The sequence below is a fragment of the Ailuropoda melanoleuca genome, chromosome 16 (assembly GCF_002007445.2).
Source record: "Ailuropoda melanoleuca isolate Jingjing chromosome 16, ASM200744v2, whole genome shotgun sequence".
NCBI classification, from domain to species: Eukaryota; Metazoa; Chordata; class Mammalia; order Carnivora; family Ursidae; genus Ailuropoda; species Ailuropoda melanoleuca.
In genome coordinates, this window is record NC_048233.1 from 77,083,831 (window position 1) to 77,094,220 (window position 10,390).

The 10,390-nt window shown below is 37.6% G+C and overlaps 2 pseudogenes; one reads left to right on the forward strand and one right to left on the reverse strand.

The window, feature by feature from the left end:
- Positions 1-14: 14 nt before the first annotated feature.
- LOC100475106 lies at positions 15-956 on the forward strand (annotated as a pseudogene).
- A 7,406-nt stretch (positions 957-8,362) lies between these two features.
- LOC100474342 lies at positions 8,363-9,311 on the reverse strand (annotated as a pseudogene).
- Positions 9,312-10,390: the final 1,079 nt, after the last annotated feature.

A 10,390-nucleotide genomic window follows, 5' to 3' on the forward strand; every position in this document is an offset into this window, starting at 1 on the left:
CCAAAACCCAATATATGAAAAGCCAGAGAAACATCTCAGAATTCATACTTCTAGGACTTTCGTATGACCAGAACATTCAAATATTCTGCCTTGTGCTCTTCTCATTCAGTTATGTTGCCCTGTTGGCAGGAAACCTGCTGATCCTTGTCTCCATCCGACTCAGTCCTCTTTATCACCAACCCATGTACTACTTCCTCACCACTTGTCCTCCATGGACATCTGCTACACCTCTACGGTTACACCCAAGTTCATTGCTGACCTGCTGGTGGAAAGAAAAACCATCTCCTACAGTAACTGCATGTTACAGGTCTTTACAATGCACTTCTTTGGAGGCACTGAGATCTTCCTTCTTACCACCATGACCTTTGATCGCTATGCTGCCATCTGCAAACCTCTCCACTATGTGATTATCATGAACAGGACAAGGTGCCATCTCCTAGTCTTAGCTGCTNAGCTGCTTGGTCTTGTGCAGCCATCCATGCCTTTCCTCTATTCTCTACGGCAATTGGTTTGCCCTTCTGTGGTCCTAATGAAATCAATCACTACTTTTGTGATATTTTTCCTTTGCTAAATGTGGCCTATACAGATACCTACATCGCTGGTATTCTTGTGGTTCCCTTTTCAGGTATGTTTTCCTTAGTGACCTTTATTGTCTTATTTGTTTCTTATGGGATAATATTGTTCACTTTAAGAAATCTCTCAGATGACGGAAGACATAAAGCCCTCTCCACCTGTTGGTTTCATATCACTGTGGTCATCTGGTTTTTAGGCCTATAATATTTATCTACCTTAGACCACCTACTACTTTTCCTGAGGACAAAATATTTGCTCTGTTTTATACCATTGTTGCTCCAATGTTCGGTCCCCTAATCTACACTCTGAAAAATTCAGAGATGAAAAAAGCCATGAGAAAGGTTTGGTGCCCATCATTATTTCCAAAGGAAGCATGCAGTTAATTTGAAGAATTTTATTGGCTAAGCATTCTGAGAAAGAAAAGAGGGAGATGTGAACGAAAAAGGGAGGGACTTTCTCATGGGGTTTGTGGACCATCACTGTCATGAGAGGAGTGAATGGAAGCAATGGGACTACAGGTTTAAAGTAACACTGAGCAAGTCCTGATTCTTAAAAACCAAAATTAATTGGAATCTAAGTTAACTTTGTGGAGTATTAAGATGGTATGGGTAGGGGAAATGTCATTAATATCAATAGAGCCAAAGCAGATAAACCAATGCTATATTATTAGTGATTTATAAAGGGAAATATTTTAATCAGAGTTTTCATAATATATTGCACTTAGAGGCCAGACCACAGAGTGACAGACATTTTTTGGTAATTCAGAAGTTGTAATCTTAACAAAAAAGAAAAAGAAACCAGCAATAATCTGAAACTGAAAGATTAATTTAAATTTTTGATTGAATATATGTGTGTGTGTGTATATACATATATATACCTTTAGTTTATACAGAAATCAGTTATGCAAATGAATAAATATTTAGAGTAGAATCTGTTCTATTTTTTTACTTTTTTTTTTTTATAGAGGTGCCCCAAGTAGAATCTGTTTTAAAGTGGTTCCTGGGGGTCACCTCTCCTGGTGTCCCATTGAAGTCAATCATAATAAATAGTGAAGACAGAGTGAGAATCTACAATTCAGAAAGCTGAAACTCACTTCCCGGCATCCCACCTATTGCCCAGAGTTCAGTATCATTTCCCTGAACTTAAGGAACTATGAATTAAAATTTATGTGTTGCTCACCCTACCTGCCTAAAACGGGTAACCAATGGTTACTCCTAGGATCCAAAACTCATAGCTTAGCCTAGCCTACCATAACTATGCTCAGAACACTTACATTTTTAGCCTGCAGTTGGGCAAAGTCATCGAATACAAGGCCTATTTTGTAAGAAAGCATTGAATATCTCATGTAACTTATTAAATACTGTATTGCATGTAAAAAACGGAATGGCTATATAGGTACAGAGGGTTCTAAGTGTATTGATCATTGACCCTCGTGGCTGCTTGGCTGACTGGGATCTGCACCTCACTGACCCTGCCCAGCATCACAAGAGAGGATTGTGCTGCGTATCAGTAGCCTGGGAAAGACCCAAATTCAAAATTCAAGATACAGTTTCCACTGCATGTACATCACTTTTATACCATTGTAAAGTTGGAAAAGTACAAGTCAAGCCATTGTTAAGTTGGGGGCCATTTATACATAGGACTTTCTAGAAAAGGCAAAACTATAGAAACAGCAAAAGATCAGTCCATGGATGCCAAGGATTAGGGAGGGGAGGGAGGAAGAGGTGGAGCAAAGAGGATTTTAGGGTCGGGAATCTGTTCTCTATGTCCCTGGATGTTGGAGAGTGTTATCATACATGTCAGAACCCACCGAAGGTACAACACCAAGGGTGAACTCTGATGTAAACTGGATTTGGGTTATAATGATGTCCCAGTGAGGGACACTGGGGGTATACTGGATCTCTGTAGTCACTCCTCTATGTTGTATGAAAGTAAAACTGCTCTAAAGAATAACGTTTATCAATTACAAAATACATTGCAGCGCAATACCTAAAGAAAGTCATCTTGTAACTAAACAAAGAGTCTTCTGAAATAGTTTTTCTAGTGAACATAGATCATGCAGTAAAACTTTACAACTATAACGTAAGGCATTTTGCTCATGCTTCATAGCACTTAAAATAAGCTATCTTTAGACACAGCCATTGTGACAGAGTAGGGACTGGAGAGTGGAATTTATGAGAAGGGAGAGAGTTACAATACTGAAATAATTTTATTTATATATTTATTTATTCATTTATTTATTATTTAAGATTTTATTTATTTGGGAGAGCACACTGCAAGTTGGGGGAGTAGAGACTACCCTTTGAGCAGGGAGCCAGACACTGGGACTGACCCCAGGACCCACGGATCATGAGCTGAGCTGGAGGCAGAGGCTTAACTGACTGAACGGCCCCGGTGCCCCTGCAGGAGTTTTAGATTAGACACAGCCGATGCAGGACCTACAAGCATTCTGCAGGCACTGGGGAAAGAAGCAGGGATAGCAGGAAACATAGTGAGGGAGAAAACATTAAGTAGAGTTTTTATAAAAAGGAGAAATTGGGCAAACGACCTTCTCAGCAGCTACCAATAAAGAAACAAAAGTATGGCGTGATTTGGCTTTATGTTTTGAAAGAGCATCATAAAACATTTATCAGTCTAAATATTGAAAGGGAAAGTGCTTAAAACGACCAACTTCTTTACTAGAGTGAAGATCATCTTCATGCGTAGGAAGGGCACATCAATAAAATGAGCAATGTCACGTAATCGGCAATCAGATTGAAAGTCACAAATTACCAGCACACCTGAAGTCCTCTTCCTACTTCCTTAAAGTCTCCACCTTTGGAAAGTAATCACTATCCTCATCTATAAAACTGATGAAATTTACCTAGTGTTTGAATCTGTAGAAAATCAGTCATGCAGATTATACTCTCACACGTCTGTTCTCATTGGTACGTTCCTGAGATTCATTCTTTATGTTTTATCTATTTCCTGATTATTTTCATTGATGTGGGGTATCTCACTGCACGGATATGGGACAATCGATCCATTCTCTTGTTGCTAGACATTCAGGCATTTTGTATTCAAGGATATTGTGAGCAGAGTTTGAATATTTTGAAACATGCATTTTGTTGACTATACATCATCGATTGATATGTGCTTTTTACAAAAGATGCACCCAAATCCTAGGGCATGAAAAAATGGAAACTGAAAGCATGAAAACCATGGAGCAGTCAAAATGCAGTAATATTAGTTTTTTTTATTTTATTTTACTTATTTTTTTGGATATATTTTATTTACTAATTTGAAAAAGAGGACAAAAGGGGGGCAGTGGCAGGCAGAGGGATAGAGAGAAGCAGGCTCCTTGCACAGCAGGGAGCCCTATGTCAGGCTGCATCCCAGGACTCTGGGATCATGACCTGAGCTGAATGCAGACATTTAATCAAATGAACTCCTCAGGCACCCAAAATGCAGTAGTGTTGGAAGCAGTGGTATATATATTTGATATTATTTTGTTTGTATGTATATATTTAAAAAACAGACCTTAAGGCAAGAGCCAGTAACAATTCTTAAAATCACTCAATATTGATAGAATTTGCAACACTGAAACATTCACAAATCTGAATGTGATATAGATAGAAAGATATAGAGGATTTGATCCAAATAATAAGCAGCAAGCTATGGGTAAATAAAAAACCCTACACTCATCAGCTGTTGAGTGAATATGAGTTATTTAAAATAATTGATCCTATTTTATGCCACAAGTATATTCTCAACAGGTGTCAAATTACCTGTGCCACTCAGAGCCACTTGTCTACTGACAATTCAGTTAAAGTAAAAAACAATAAGAAAGGAGTAAGAGTCAATCTCAAATATATGGTAATTTAGTAACCTTTTAAATAAAAACAGTGAAAATAAATCATAATAGAAACTGGAGAATAATAAAAATAAAATTGATAAAAATACTATTTATCAAAAAAGTATGCCAATGCTTAGAGGTAAATCCCTAGCCTGTGCTAAAACACAAAATACGTTATTACATCAATAGATGATTTGTTACCACCTAATTGTAACTACACTTGATCTTGGACAAAGCATGGGGTTTTGAATGTCAGTAATGTTTCACTAAATTCTACACCAAAAACTAACATAACACTGTATGCTAACAAACTGGAATTTAAATAAAATTTGAAACAAACAAATAAAAATAAATAAATAGACAAAAAAATAAGTTTTACACCTGAAACTAATATTTAGACTAATATTAGACAAGCTAACTAACTGGAATTGATATAAAAACTAAAAAAACAAAACAAAACAAAACAAAAAAACCCTAATTGTAACAATGCCCAAAACATTACCTATAAATACTTTAGAACAAGCAACATATTTATTTGTAAAATACTAAAAGTTATTCCTTTGGAATCAGGAAGAAGAATTGACACTTCGTATCACCAGTTCATATTAACATTATTTAGTATTATACTGAAGGTGCTGACTAATCCAATAAGACCAAAAAAAAAAAAAAAAAAGGAAAAAGTGATAAGGATTATATCAACAACAAATACAATACTATTTCTAAGGACTCTACAGAAAGTATTAGTCACAAGGGGATATGTTGAATAGCTCTATGCTAAATTTAAACAGACCGAAAATGACAAGTGCTGGTGACGTTGTGGGGAAATGGGAACTCTCATACATTTCTGGTGGGAATGTAACACAGCATCACCACTTTTGAAAACACATTGGCAGTTTCTTAAAATGCTAACATACACTTAACATAAATAACTCAGCAATTCCACTCTTAGGTATCCACCCAAGAGAAGTGATAATCTGTGTCCACATGAAGGCTGGTCCATGAATGTTCACAGCAACATCATTCACTCTGGCCCTTACATGGACACAATTCAAAGGTCCATCAGCTAGGGAATAAGTATACAAGATGTGGTAGAGCCGTACTGTGCAATACTATTCTTTCTAAAGAGGAACAAACTACTGATAATACAATGTGATAAACCTCTCAAACAGTATGGTAGAGGAAGAAGATGATATTGTCTTTAAACTATTGTTTTAAAAAGTCTGTTTCTCTCCTGGTTCTGCTACGTGTCTTCACAAATGAATCAGGGGAAAAACGGATGTGTCCTTGAGATTCCCTAGATCTCTGGCCAAAGCTCCGTGGATTCCTTTATGTCCCAGCAGTAGCTGTCAGTGTGTGTAAAACTTGGACCCTCAGATCCATCCCAAACCCAGAAATGGCAATTCTCACGGTAAATGTAGTTGTTGCCGCTCATGTCCACTGTTTATATTCCGTTTTTAATCTCATTCCTTCTAGTTCTTCTTCCCTTAGTAGCTGTCCAGAAACTGTGGGTAATGGCCCACTACCCTTGGAATAAAATCTAACTTTATGTAAGAACAGTGTTGTATGTAAATTCATTATAAGTTGACCAAAGCACACTTTTTTGATCTTTGAGTTCACAGTGATGGATGGGACTCAGTATATTTACATCAGGTCAAACATGGCATAGATTCTGAACCTGTCATATTTTAATTGTGAGGTCTGGACCAATTGGCTTCAGGTCCATGAGCCTTCTTGAATTAATTAATCTGCACATTTTGGATAAGCAAATGACCCAAAATAGGTTTTATAACAATACACCCATTAGGACGGCCAAAATATGGGACAGCATCACCAGCAAATGCTGGTGAGGACGTGGGAACAGGAACTCTCATTTCTTGCTGCTGCGAAAGCAAAATTGTGCAGCCATTTAAGAAGATAGTTTGCCATTTTTGGGGGTTTTTTTGTTTTTGTTTTTTGTTTTGTTTTACAAAACTAAAACAATTTAGCAATCTCACTCCTTGGCATTTACCCAAAGGAGTTGAAAATTTATGTCCACAAAAAAACCTGCACACGCATGTTTAACAGCAGCTTTATTCATAATTGTCTGTACAGATGGAAGCAGCCAAGACATCCTCCAGTAGGTTAAGTTAGATAAACAGACAGTCGAGTATAAATCGGTGCTGAGAGTAATGAGCTACAGGCCATGAAAAGATATGGAAGACCCTTTCAATGTGTTCCCCATGATACGTGCAATTCAGCTCTATCAAAATTATGACATTCTTCTTGTCTTCCTTGTCACTAACTTTCCAGTTTCATATCTTACTAATTAGACTTTAAGGAGCTCAGTGTCAGGGTTATAACCTGACACACAGCAGGGGCTCAATGATAACAGCCACAATATATTGAGATGATTAGATTTTCTGCATACCCTTCTCCACCCCATGGCCTTTGTTATGCATCCTCTCCTAGGAATCCTCTCAGGCAACAGGTGCCTCTTCATTCTGATGATTCCCTTTCAATTTCTGTGCCCCTTTTTCCTGTGCTTTTATCTAGGAAATCTTCCTGACCCCCCTGGTCTTTGTTGTGCATCCCTCAAACATGCTTTCTTAGCACCCTGTGCTGCCACTACCTTCTGAACATTTATAACATGGTTTTGTCATTTTCTGCTCCACTCTGGGTGTCTCTCAGTGGATACAATGCTCTCTGAAAGCAAAGACCCAGGTTCCTCTCTATTCTCACTTGAAGCCCCAGCAACCATCCGTGTGTCTGATGTAATTTTGGGCTCAAGAAATTTCTATTGATTAATGACTGAGGGATGGAAGGAATAAATGGAGTATATTTATCCTGAAGTTGTTTTGTTTGTAGGTGAAGCCACATATTTTTTAAAACAGCCTTTCATAATGAAATGTTACAAAGAAGTAAACTAATTAACAGAGGAAAATGATATGAGCAGCTCAAGTACATAAGGTGATGAAATCTTACTGACAGCAGGGAGAGTATCAAGGTCAGCTACTTTTCTCAGTTCATGTTCCCGGGGTCCTGGGATTCAGCCCCACATCATTTTCCCTGCTGGGTGTAGAGCCTGCTTCTCCCTCTCGCTCTGCCTGCCGCTCCCCATTCTTGTGCCATCTTTCTCTCTCTGACAAATAAATAAATAAAATCTTTAAAAAAATTATTTTAAAAAATCTATCTTCTCCTTCACTGAGAATATCAGTTTCAATTTCTTTCTCATTACACAGGTTAAGCAGCAGTTAAAACAAACTGACTTCTCAGAGATCTAACTAGATTTCTGAGTCTGAATCAGAGAAAAGTAGGAAAAAGTCCCTTGTCTCCAGTACTATTCATCTGCTCTACATTTTCTTGACTATATCCATCTTCCATTATACCATTATCAGTCATTCAATATTTTTGGTGCCCCAGGCATTATGCCTCCTTGTACAAATTTTTAACAAGTAGTCAAATACTCTGTAAAGTGTGACTTCATTATATAACTAGAAATTCCTCTCAAATAATAAGATGTTCATTTATTTGAGTCATCATTCTTTCTGATGGGTTAGCAGCCTATGATGGGTAACATAAGCAACACAAAATTACTCTGAGCCTAAAAGGACATTTGGAAACTTGGGGTAATCTTTGTTACCCCACAGATGTTAAATGGCTCTTTGCTTTTATAATCCTAGAGTTGTTTTATACCATAATTTTAAAGGCAACATGTTATCATCAACCTGGTGTATAAAAATGAGCAGAATTCTTTACACAAATACATTAGAATTTATAGATATGGAATATATATATATTTATATTAGTCTGTGGTTACATTTTCTGTTTCTTGCACACATTTCTCTCAGACTCAGTGCAGAATCTTTCATAGCATTTCACAATTTTCTTTATTTGGTAAGTATTCCTTGCTGAGATCATCCAAAATGCCCATTTGACCTTTGTTTCCATTGCATCAATGTTGAGCTTCAGGCGTATTTATTTATCACCTGAAATAACTTTTCTACTACACAATTTCTTTATGGCATTTTTCATCTGGTCATTTCTCAAGGCATAGATTAAAGGATTTAACATGGGTGTTATCATAGTGTAGAACACTGCAACTGCTTTATCTGTAGATAAAGCAGATAACTGTAGATAAAGTAATTGCAGGTCTCATGTACACAAATATACAGGGCACAAAGAATAGGACGACCACTGTGATGTGGGAGACACAAGTGGAAAGGGCTTTGCGCCTCACCTCCAAGCTACGGTTCCTTAGGGAATGCAGAATGACCACATAGGAGATAATCAAGAGGAGGAAGTTTAAGACACAGATGAAACCACTGTTGGCAGCAACAAAGAACCCTAGAGTGTGGGTGTCAGTGTAGACAAGATTGATCAAAGGGTTCAGATCACACATAAAGTGATCTATGACATTAGGACCACAAAAGGATAAAGGGATAATAAAGAGGATTTGTATGGCTCCATGAAGAAAGCCTCCAACCCACGATACTCCCATTAGCAGGACACAAACCCGCCGATTCATGATGGTCATGTAGTGCAATGGCTTGCAGATGGTCACATAGCGGTCATAGGCCATCACGGTAAGCAGGATGACATCAGCACCTCCAATGAAGTGTTCCCCAAAAATTTGAGTTATACATGCATTGAATGTGGTGGTCTTCTTTTCACGGAGTGAATCTATGATTAGTTTAGGGTTATTAACAGAAGAATAACAGGCATCAATGAAGGAGAGATTGGCAAGGAAAAAGTACATGGGGGACCCCCATAATGGGCTGGCAGTAATAGTGACGACGGTGAGGACATTTGCTACCACAGAGATGACGTAAATCACCAAAAACACAACAAAAATGATTTTCTGCATCTTTGGATTCTCTGTGAGCCCCAGTAGAACAAATTCTGTCACGTTGTTCCTATTCTCCATCATTTCATATTGTGATTAATTGCATTACCTGAAAAAAATTACTTTGATTAATATGACCTTGAATTTATTAAACTTCTCATGTTGTTAAAAATAAATACCTAGATTCTAATGATTTGTGGATTCCATGAGGTTTTCTGAGACAGAAAATAAGTTTTGAGTTCTTTAAGATTTTTTGATTTATCTCCTTGGTGAAGTTTCTATTGAGTATGAACATGAGGAACTTTGTAAACACACAGGCAGGAGATCGTCTGTGCATACTTCATCATGTGCGGTGACTAAGCCTAACATGAAGTAATAGATTGTACACACAGCAGCCGCTAAGTAAGAAAGGGGAGGTAGTTTATGAGGTAAAAGCTACGAATGCGAGGTTAAGGAATTTCCCCTCTATCCTTAGGAAATGGGAAACCATGGGAAGACAGTGAGAATATAGGTGGAAAAGGGAAGAAAAATTTAAGGAAAGGGGAATAAGGGATATAATTTTAATAAAGATCTTCATGTGCCTTGGATGAAGTGGGGTGAGGTTCCGTAAGAGGTTGGAAGCCAGAGACCAGAAACCTCAATTAAGTAACTATAATTGTTGACATAGGAGTAACAGGGTGTTGGTGGGTATGTAAAGAAAGTATACAAAAGCTACTATAAACATAATTCATAATGCTTATTGTCTAAATACAATAATATTATATTAGTATATACTATATACACATACACATAGAGTTTGATAATTGATTACTATGTTCATGGCATAATATCAAGGGTTGTGTAGATAGGATCTCTTTATTTTTTTTTAAAGATTTTATTTATTTGATAGAGAGAAACACAGAGAGAGAGGGAACACAAGCAGAGGGAGTGGAAGAGGGAGAAGCAGGCTTCCCACTGAGCAGGGAGCCTGATGTGGGGCTTGATCCCAGGACCCTGGGATCATGACCTGAGCTGAAAGCAGATGCTTAACCGACTGAGCCACCTAGGTGCCCCAGATAGGATCTCTTTAAATACTGATACAGTCCTGTATGTTTTGTATTATTCCATCCAGTTTGAGATGAGGAAGCAGTGTCGGAGAATTAGGATGATGGTGATAGTAA